The sequence below is a fragment of the Coptis chinensis genome, chromosome 5 (genome assembly GCF_015680905.1).
Source record: "Coptis chinensis isolate HL-2020 chromosome 5, ASM1568090v1, whole genome shotgun sequence".
Lineage (NCBI taxonomy): Eukaryota > Viridiplantae > Streptophyta > Magnoliopsida > Ranunculales > Ranunculaceae > Coptis > Coptis chinensis.
The window spans coordinates 78,106,679-78,117,778 of record NC_141460.1 but is presented as its reverse complement, the minus strand read 5'-3'; positions in this window follow the sequence as shown (position 1 = coordinate 78,117,778).

The window sequence follows — 11,100 nt, the reverse complement described above, 5'->3', positions numbered from 1 at the left end:
GTTGCCTTTTCCATGTACCCAGTGTACAATGCCACCTCGTCATTCGCTTCCTCCAGCGCCCCTGCTATGACCATTTTCTCCAGAGCGACCTGATCATGATGCTTCTTCAGTTCATCAAAACTGGCTTGGAGTGAGACTTGAACGGTACGAACATTCTCCAGTTCTTCCTTCATCTTTTCTCATTCGCTCTTTTCAGCCTCAGCGATCAGGGCCAGCTCTTTTAGTTTCTGGTACCCAGATAATACCTACGAAGTAACAACACGATTACACATCAACGCACCGTTCTGCATACATAAAGCAAAAAGCCAAATAACACAAACACTTATTAGACAATACCCAAGATCCATCGCCCTCACGTTCACAGCAAGGTCTCCGATGGCGTCCAGGTTCTGATGGTCTCTATCGAGAGCAATGCTATCCAGCAAGCAGCTCGCTATAGGAGCCGATTGGAAGCTACAATTAGAGGTCAACACGTATCGATTCATACCAGTGTCAGGATCAACATAGGAGACCCCCTTCCCAAGAGCACCGCCCTTTCCCTTGCCAGAACTAGTCTTGGCACCAACCTTACTCGAACCCTTTTCTTTGCCTCTACTAGCAGGCGGAGCAACAACAATAGCAGCACTATCTTTCTCCTTTTCGAGGGAGTTTAGATCCACATCACTCAAGTCAACCCTTTGGAGCGACTTACCCCGGGAACTTGAACCACCATTAGTTCACCCAATAGTCCTCTCGACAGGACGCTAACGCGAGTCCCCCTTCATTATGCCTTCCAAATGAGCCACCTTGGCTGCCATATCATCATTAGCACCAGCCTTCCTTTTTAACAAACTTCCCGGTACACGAACTGGCACACTGAGTTCGTCTATATCCACTAGAGCAGGCCCACGCCTTCGGGAGTGTTCTCGAGAAGACAGTTCAGAACTAGGGTGGTGACCCTTCCCATCAGAAAACTTGGTCACACCACCATCATCCCTAGAGGCCCCACCACCACCTATAGGCCTCACTGGCCTACTTCGGCTCTTATTCCTAGCCTCCCTGGTTATAACGCCACTCTTTTCCCACTCCATTACAAGTTCGGTAGAAGATTCACTATCAGCCTGACCACGAGTTTTTTTCTTCTGGCTCATCCTCTTCAACCTTATATGATGACCTCCCCTCTCCACAAAGTAGGTCGCTACCTCGGGCAACTTCTCCCACTTCTCAAAACGTCTAAGCTTAGCGAACTTCTCAATCACACCACAGTTCGATCGCCAGGAAATAACGACCTCTGCAAAACAAAGAACACTGACGTCAATTTAGTAAAACAAATATTACTTAACATATAACAAAAGACACCAAAACATACCAGAAAAATTGCAAACCTTAGTTTGCACTCCAAACCCATAGCACAAAAATCTCCAATTAACAGCAACGACCTCCTCTCCCAACGCTCGTTACTCACACTATCCAGAACACTCAACTTCTTTGTCTGCGTCTGCAAACTAAAATTATTGGCACGAGATCGCTTCACAGTGAAGTGCTCAAGAATATCAACAACCTCAATATCGTACTCCCAGCTATCGTTCAACAGATCGAACACTCTAAACAACCACCAGGTGTTGCCAACGAACTGGCACGGCGCTTTCTTACAAAAGTTCAAAAAATTGCAAGTAATTTTCGAGAACAGTATCCTCATACTAGCTCGTAATCGCGCCCCACGCATAACTTCCCTAAAACCTGGTGGTAATGCGTATATTTGCTAAACACGTCTGCATCGTCCCCCAGTTCGTGTATCTTCAGGTCGCTTACATGTATATCATAAGTTTCCCTTAACTCTACAAAAGCTTTCATAGAATGCCTATCTATTACCCTAGGCGGTAAACCACTAGAAGATGACGAAAACCTATTACCAGAACTACTCGCCACAGTGACCACAGAGTCAGAACCATCTTCTTCAACTTTCTCACTTAGTGAAACCTCTCGAATCTCATTAGATCGAGTATCATCTAACTCAAACATACTTCCTCTTCTTTCACAAGTTACCAACAACAACTAACAACTACAAACGACCTCACAACCCAACATAAAAAGCAAATGGTAGAAGAAAATCAAAAACAAAATGGCAGAGAAAAAGAGACTAACCTTACACTCTCGTTCTTAGTAGGTTGCAAAGTGATGAACCCTACAGTTCTCCAGGCGTATATCGCAAGCCACCGGTTCGTTTCCCAAAGAAGTGTAATCATTTTATTTATCCCTAGAGTGACACGTCGCTCCATAAAATGAGGTGGTTAGCTGGCGACCCTTCAAATCAACCATCCCACGTGCCATCCACGTGCCAACTTAAATCTCTCACCAGATCGCTACACAATAACAAACAACCTACTGAGAGGGGCCTGTGTGAGGGAGTAATATACACTTCCAGTTAGAGGTGATAAAAGGGCCGGGCCGGGCTAGCCCGCCCCTCAAACCATAAAAGCCCTCATGATTGAGGGCCGGGTCATCCGCCCTATTTGATATTGAGGGCCGGGTCGAGTAGGGTCAAGCATGAAAACTCAAGCCCTTAACCCGCCCCTCGACCCTCATTTTTGAGGGCCAAATGAGGTCCGGGTCGGGCCCGGTCTAATTATGACTTATATACATATCATTAAATCAATTACAAAAGTGCATATATTATATTATGTTATAATTTATCCCCTATTGAAAATTAATTTAATGATTTTTTTTTATACAATTTAGATAATTATAATATAATACATAAATATAATGTAAAATAATAAAAAAATGTGGTTTTCTTTTAGGGTTTACACAAATATATAGTATAATACATAAATTATCACCCCTATTTTGGGTTTACACAAAATAATCATAGTTCACTTTTCTTTTTATATTTGACCTATTTTACTCAAATTACAAAATACCCCATATGATATGTGGTAAACTACTATTATTAAACATCATTTGTAGTACCCTACATATATAATGTAAAAAAATAAAATATATCTTATCGAAAAAAAAAATACTAAGGGCCAAGTGAGGGCTTGGAAGGGCCAAATGCGGGCCGGGCCTATGCTCCAGAACTTAGACCCTAGCCCGCCCCTAACAAGCATGAGGGCCCGGCTAGCCCGCCCCTCAAATCTGTGAGGGCCAACTTTTGAGGGTTTTGACGCGCATTTTTGAGGGCCGGGTTGAGGGCCTGAGGGCCAAATTATCACCCCTACTTCCAGTAATATTAAGCACGTGTCCAGCACACCAAGACGGTAACTCTCATCTATACGTCCAGGTCGCTCAAGGTCAGTTACTCTATGGTTATGCGACCTCATCAGCAACCAGAACGCTACCCCCTTAGAACGTTCGCATCTAGAACGGCAAGCGTCCATAACGCTCATATTGCCCATCACTTTAACGGCTAGTAACGTATGGCCTGGCTGTCACCTTAAAGACCGGAGCTGCAGGTACGCTCGCCATTACTCCACCACAGGATGCCTTTATGGCTCTTTAAGTGCCATCAAGTCCAGAACTTGACTGGGCGTGGGAAAAGGGGAGGCACGAGCACCCTCACCTATATAAAGAAGAGCAAGAACTACATCTGACCTGATTCAAGTTCTCCCCCCAGAGAGAGAACTTGATACGTAAGCAGTTCGTCCATATGAACTCGGTTAATTCAATCCAATCATCCCAATCCCTTTATCAAGCCTATATTTGTAAGGATCACCAAAAACATCCTTTACAGTGACTTTGAAGTGGGAGAAACAACTAAGAAAGCAGCGACAGGGAAGATGGAGAAGCATGAGGAGGCTTGTAGGACGGTTAACCAATATTGTTTTGTTCCGTTTAGTTTCGACACTTTCGGGTTCTTGCTGGCATAACAATCTATTGAGATCCTCAAGAGACTCCAAAAAGTTATGGACAACAACGTAATGACAACTAGTTCTAATGAGTTTGTTTTTAGAAGGATAAGATTTGTTTTTCAGAAAAGACTTGTAACGCAACTTGTTGCACGTATGTCCTAATTATTTGTAAAAACTCGTTATATCAATAAAATTTTCACTTGGAAAATAAATAAATAAATAAATAAAAGCTCCTTAACCTCTCGGGTTCTACTCAAATCGATAAAAGGTTCTATATGGCCATTTCAGGGAGGTTATAAAGGGTGGTTTGTAAGACCTCATATGCTCCTTCCTCCAAACTTGCGCCATGCTTTGCAACCATGTCTATTGCAAATTGCTTCAAAGTACCCTAGTCACTTTGTAACTTATATGGAGGAGAGACATTAGCCTGCTTCCACCTACTAGTTTGCTTGGCGTGCTTAACTTTGTTTTTGCTCAACACTAGAGTGAATTCTTTTTGGTCGTCTTTACTAGTGCCCTCTAGACATGCTAGCACTAATCGAGCTTCATCCTTAACCCTCTGTGAGATGTTGATAAAACTGCTATTGATTGAGTTTTAGGTTCCACTTGAACAAATGAGTTTGAATTCATCGATTAAAGTTCTGGCCTGGCTTAACTTGAACAGCCGAGTCCGGATTAATGCCTTCTTGGAGCACAACATTGTTTCTGCTTCAAACTCAACATGCGAATCGGATAAAATGACCCTCATGCTGTCCACCTCTATGTCCTGATCCACATCACTATCGACACCTTATTGAGATACTGATTCCTCCATAGCTAAAGATGCTGCTTGTTCAAATAAACTCTCTACTGCTATACTAATGGCTGCTTCAATAAGGGTTCCATCTTTGTGCAATTGTGCTTAACTACTCCGTTTGACCTCTCCTTCAAGACTTGAGTTGCTGCTTGTTCTACTACATTTTTAGTGTTTGCTTCGTCAGTGATAGCTCCGTTTTCCACAGAGACCCACTTTTCCACTAGCGGAGCTGCTTGTTTAGCTGCAGTTTCACCGATTGAATCACCCCTTTGAACCTAGGGAGGACTCTTAAATTGGATTGAGCTCCTTCTTATAAATCCTCTAGAGCTAGAGCCACCTCTTGATGCTGATCCTCCTCTAGTGTCAGTAATAATAATCCTTGAATTGGAAGTATCTATAGCGAGCATAACTTGCTTTAATTTTCTTTCTCCTGACCACTTCTCATGGAGGCTGTACAATTCCATCTAGAATAGATGTGGTTGTTTCCACCTCAGTTTCTTCAAATTCTAACAGTTGGAAAGGGTTCACATGTGGACTTAAAGGCTTATTGTGTTTCTCTGTCACCGGGGACATTGTTCTGACCTGAGCATCTGTATTTTAAAAAACACCTACTTTGTCTTGGACCTACACATTTAGTACTGTGATGTCCAAGAACACCTCTACTTGATTGTTCTAAGATCACACAGATTTAGTAATGGTTTGAATGAATGAACAAGATGAACTAAGTTGGAACAAAGGTTTCATTAATTAGTAATAGAAAACTTTACAATTGCTCTCGTCCTCTCTTTCTCTCTCCTGTTTTAATGGTTTTTTGTCAGAAATATGGAATGAATCTCTTTCTTCTTCATCCGGTCTTTATAGTCTCCTCAATTAGCTTTGGCCCAATCAGCTTATGACACGTGTCCCTTGTCTTCCTCTTTCTTTTCCCGCTCAATACTTGCAAATGTTTGAAATCGCCACAAAATATACCAAGATATTGACCTTTATGTCAATATCTCGAGTTTTAAAATATCAGTTAAAATATCAGTTAATAACAACCCGATCCATATTTTTTAATATAAAATTTTAAAACAAACCGTTTCTCTTTCCCTCATTTTTCCAGACGTCTTCTATACGCTACCGAAGAAAACCAAAGCTGCGAAACTTTTTCCTTTGTCCTGATCTTTCAACTTTCCAGAAACCAAGCATTACTCTCGTACGTTGCAAGGTATGTCACTTGCTTTCTGTACTTCAAACATTAGTCTAAACAAAACTCGCATTAACAAAAACTTGTATTATTATATAATTCGTGAATCACCTTAAAACAAAAATTTAGGGATTTGACAATTTTTTATACTAAACTACTATGTACCTGTGCATGTTTGTGTGATATATCGTTTTTTAATACTATATCATTCTTTAAAATACCAAAAAGCTTGCCGCTTTACCTAGTTAAAATGATTTGCTTATATATCCTTCTTCATACTGTTGTTCATATCGGATATATCGATTGACAAAACCATATATCGATATTTCTGATGTGCCAACCTTATATCGACACTTGCGCTACCTTAAAACTATATTACTGATAAGATACTATATATATCAAATTGACGATACCTTTGTCGTCCCCTCTTTGTGTCTAGTCACTTGAATGGCGAGTGAAGACACCATTTCTGATGCTAGCATCAGCAGTGAAGATACCCATTTTGATGATAGACTCCATAGCCATAATCGTGTCTCGACGTCTACTAAATCCTATCGACTTCAGACTTCTTGGGATTTATCTTTTGTTGTAGAAGGAATTCCCTGTCATCCTTTTGAGACCACTGCCTCGGAATCTGAGCGTGATACTGTTGAAGATAAAAGTCAATGGAAACATGGACTTAGCCCTTTTTTCATCAAACGACCCAATCTAGCTTTAGTTCAGGATGCCTATCAAATTTCCTCATCCCTTTATCTCCAACACTATGCGGGTACTCGGAGCTTTACCAAATGTCAAAGTGGTAGCCGACAAGGGATCATTGTTACTGTTGAACAAATTATCGCTGGACTGAGATTTCCACTGACCAATCTCGACCGTGAAGTGTTAAACCATATGAACATTTCCCCTGGTCAGGGTATGGGTAACTTCTGGAGGTTAATGTATGTCTGTAATTATTATAATAGCCACCTCTTCCCAGAAAAATATGAAGCCTTCAGAATCAGACTATCCGACATCCTTATGCATTATAGATTTTGTGAAAAACATATCGGATATTTTTATCCCAAAAACACACCCATAAAGACATTAAGGGTATCATCCATCAAAATCGTAAGAGCGACAAGGAATGGACCAAGTATCCTATTATAGTCATGGGTGATTGGGAAAGTGCCGATACTCAGGCAAATCCTCCTCTGAAATATCAAGTCTTTCAAGCTACCTTCCTTCTGATTTATTTTTGATATTTATATATCGGAATCCCAAGTTGACCACAACCTTTCTGTATCTTTTCAGTTATTCTTCCTCATTTTGACAAAGCTCGTGGGAACTCAAAAAGAGTACTCAAACTCTTAGAAGGGACCGATGAAGAAATCAATGTCCGAACTGGGGCTGATAAAGAAACTGTTCCTCTTCTTGACATAAAAATTATCGCGAACCTCTTTATGTTCTCAAGAATCGGGATCTTCAAAAAATGGGTCAGTCGCCAATTCCCACTCAATCTCTTTCAAAAAATCATTTAGATGATCCTTCTTTTCTTCTAGCCTCCTTCGCTTTGCATGAACTGCCTCCTCATCTTCTGCAATGTTATATTGATTATTTAAATAACGATCTTAAAATGACTCCAGACCTTTTTCCCCAGATTAAAAAAGAAGTTCCTGATTTTTATAACTATCCAATTTTGTAAGGTATCAATGACCAACATACTTTTTTGTATACATATATGGTACCTCGAATGCCGATGAACCCCAATGTTGGTCGCCCATTATCTGATAAAAGTAAAGAGAAAGCTGTGAAACCCATATCGGCACAAGCCTCTCATGACAAGTATACTGCCCCTTCCTCCGATACTCATGGTGCTTCTGCTAAGGATAAGCATCCTACTGCTCCTCAACAAAACCACCCTATTCTTCCACCATATACCTGTGTTCATTCTAAGAAAAGAAAAACTACCTGGGGCAAAAGTGGCCTTGCGGCTGGTCAAACCCTTGACTTTGTTCCTTCTGCCGATACAAGTCATCCCTTTAAACCTATTTTTCGATTGATTGATGGAAGTGATGTCCCATTAACCGCCTCGCTTTTTGATGAAGATGCTAGTGAGGAATTGGGTGTTACTTTGTTTACCAACTGTATTCTCCCTAAAAACAAACTAGCCATGTGCAACGTGGATACCGCAGAACGCCTCACCCGCTATTGTGAATACATGGAAAAGGTACTTGTATAAGAGCCCAAAACTGTAGTTTTAACCCTGTAACAGTCATACTTTTAGACCAATTATGTGAGTAATAATTAAGAGTTAACACTGATTACGTGTTTTTATGCATTTCAGGTTTCAAAGTCCATTATGTGCAGAAATGTGCCACTTTAGCGAGATAAAGGAGCAAAGGTCGGTTACTAAGTAGTTCTGTGATTAAAGGCCAAGATTCAAGAAGACAAAGCCTTCCTAAAGCCCGGTCAAAACCTGAAAAGTCGACACGGGCTGAAACAGCACACAAGTCAGCAGAACTTCCAAAGGCCGTATCTTTGGACTCAGACCTCGGAATGGGGCCTACCTTATGTTAAAACGACCGGATCGAAAAGAGCTTTCCAATGGTTCAAGCCTTGACCCAATCATAGGAGCAAAAGTGAACGAAAAGTCTGTGGAAGCCAACTGCAGCTGAAGAGGCCTTTTTGGACTGAAAGAATTGGGTTTTGGGCCTGATTCTCTGGCCCAAAACATGGCTCCAAGCCCATGCACGATTTTTGGATCTGAATGTATAAAAACCAAAGCTTCACTCTTTGTTAATGGTAGATAGTTAGACCTAGATTAGAAATTAGATTAGTAACCTCCATTAATTAGTTTTAGATCTCAGTTTTAGAATTTCATTCCCTGTTTTAGATTAAAACTTTAAATCATTGTTCTTGATTGATTAGATAAATAAAATAGTTGTTTTAGAAATTTCGAATTGTGTTATTTCAATCTATTAGATCTAGTTTTAATTATTGTTGGTTACCATCTCTTAGTTGTTAATTAGAATTTAATCATTGTTTAGTTTAGATTAGTAAATTTCAAATCTTGATAATATGTGTAGTTTAGATTCATATGGGAATGATTGCGGAATGATTCAAGGCTAAAACCTCCATTAGAGGGGTTGATGAAGCCTTGATGAAAACTTGGTGGTATAGTGTAGAAGCATTGTAGAATCTATTCCAATCTAGAAGGTCGTGATTCGCCATGAGAATGGGTGGACGACCTCACATGCTAGTTAGTACTCGGTAGAAATGCCATGAACACTAGGGATTAGAACTTCGAATTTCTTGCCGTAGAACGTAAGAATCGAGATACAAGAATCTATACTAGGTTATTAAGTTGGATTCGAGGTGGATTCAATTCCCCTCTAATCCTTTATCTAGATTCAAAACAATTATATTTTCATAGCATTCGTAGTTAAATTCAAGTAATCAAATTCAGTAAGTATCGTAGTATATATATCACCTTCAGTAAAGCTCTCATTGACTTAAAGACCGATTAATTAGATTAGAAAACAATTCCATGCTAGAGCACTAGGAGTGGAACGAATTTGTTACTCCACTCTATTTCGATAGAATTGAGAGTAGAAACTTTGATAAATATAGACACGTAAACAGTTTAGTTTTCTTACGTTTTAAGTTCATCGTTCATTTCGTAGGGAAACTATTCAATTTTATCGTTTATCAAATGCCATGGCCGCCATCATCTTAGTTGCACTTTAGCATTGTTTTCATAGTAGAATTAGTCATTTTTAAGTCCCATTAAACCCACCCACCCTTGTTTGATTCATACTGTGGTTATTCGTTTCAGCGTTGAAAAATTCCTGGACAAAATTACATCGAAGCGATCGGCGCTTATAAGGAGCTGCGCTGCGCCTATAGTCTAGCACACGAAGCGATCCGCCCTCATCTTGAAGTGACCATACCTCACTTATCGGACTTCGAGCACAACCAGCCCTCCATACCAAAGCGCGACCAGCGCCACTTATCGGACAAGGAGCGACCACGCTTCTATGCGCGCCCTAAGCAAAATTTTGCGGATTTCAACAGGTTTGTTTCAAACTTCGATTTTTTAAGTTTTTCAGTGTTCTAACTTGTTATTTACACTGAACACGCGTAAACAAGACGCTATTCATAAGCGAAGCAAGGACACTATCAGGTATTCCTTTCTTCCATACCTCGCATCTCCAGTTAGAGGTTCATACTAAATATCAAGATTGTTTGGATTGTTTTCGTGTTTAGACTTAGACTTGCATGAGATTAAGGTCTGGTCGGAGAAAAACACCGAACGTAATTAACCGTCAACAAACAAACATATCGAGTATACCAATCACAACACCTCTAACTACTATCCCACCAACCATACGACATAATGGTGAAGAAAGAGAGACTCCTCTCTCCGACTTCTACAAAGCTTTGAGCGATAGCCCTAAATCTTGCATCGTTCTAGCAGACCCAGTGGGGGATTTTTGAATCCCCCCAAACATATTTAATTTGTTACCCGTTTTCCATGGTTTAGGCCATGAAAAACCTTACCAACACATGCGTAGGATTGAACAAGTCCTTACAACATTCCATCATCCTACGGTTGGTGTGGAACAAATTAAACTGAGGGTATTTCCCTTCACCTTAGCCGATAAGGCAGCGTCTTGGTTAACTGCCCAAGCGCCTAACTCTGTGGACTCGTGGGCTAAACTTGTTCAGCTATTTATGGAACATTTTTACCCACCCCTAAAGACAGATGAGATGCTATCCAAGATTCATTTCTTTCGACAGAACCCTCATGAATCATTTTCTGAGGCTTGGAATCGCTTCACCGATCTGCTTATAGAGTGTCCACACCATAACCTAGCAAAAGACACGTTAGTTCGTGCCTTTTTCAAAGGACTTCAACATCACCATAAAGAAGTCCTTGACATAATGAATGGGGGTAGTTTCCTAAGTAAAGGAGCCCCTGGAGGCTTACAAATTTTTAGAAGAACAAACTAAACGCGAAATAACAATTGGGGGGAGTGATGATATCCCCGCTCTGCTAGTTCTTCTTTAACAGTTAAAGCCACCGGTATGTTTGAGATGAAACCCGATCCAGAACTTAAAAATTTAATCGAATCTCTAACTAAAAAGGTAGAGGCTATTTCTATTCAACAAAACCTATTCCCATCATGAATGTCAACTCCAACCCATGTAATTTATGTTTGAGTCCGAGCACCACGACTCCTTGTCCTCGCCTATGAACAACAACAAGTAGAGCAAGATAATGTTTGCTCCATTAATAACTATCCTAT